The 304-nt window shown below is 30.3% G+C and overlaps 1 protein-coding gene across 1 annotated transcript in view; it reads right to left on the reverse strand.

Annotated features, from left to right (window-relative positions):
- Positions 1-298, reverse strand: part of LOC119587984 (DNA-directed RNA polymerase II subunit RPB1-like) — a gene marked incomplete in the record, with an annotated part of 1,818 nt that extends 1,520 nt beyond the window's left edge. Inside the window, 1 exon segment of the mRNA XM_037936704.1 lies at positions 1-298.
- Positions 299-304: the final 6 nt, after the last annotated feature.

The following is a 304-nucleotide window of genomic DNA, read 5'->3' on the forward strand; positions in this document are numbered from 1 at the left end:
GACACAAACAATGAATTTTGGATTTAATTCAAATAAATATCAAAACCACTTTTCAGATATTCATTTCACTGGATCTACAATCCTGACAAAAAGCACCATTATATCACTGAAACCAACACTGAAAAAAAAAATCAAAACAATTATGCACAGATGTTGCCAATATAGCACACTTTTTTCAGAGACAGGAAAGTCTACAAACATCATTTCAAAATGGATAAAGCATTTCAGACATATCATATTTCTGTGATTAGAAAATGCTGAACAAAAAGTACAATCATAACCTTTTGGAGTCAATTTACCAGGT

This window comes from Penaeus monodon, chromosome 23 (assembly GCF_015228065.2).
Source record: "Penaeus monodon isolate SGIC_2016 chromosome 23, NSTDA_Pmon_1, whole genome shotgun sequence".
Classification (NCBI taxonomy): Eukaryota; Metazoa; Arthropoda; class Malacostraca; order Decapoda; family Penaeidae; genus Penaeus; species Penaeus monodon.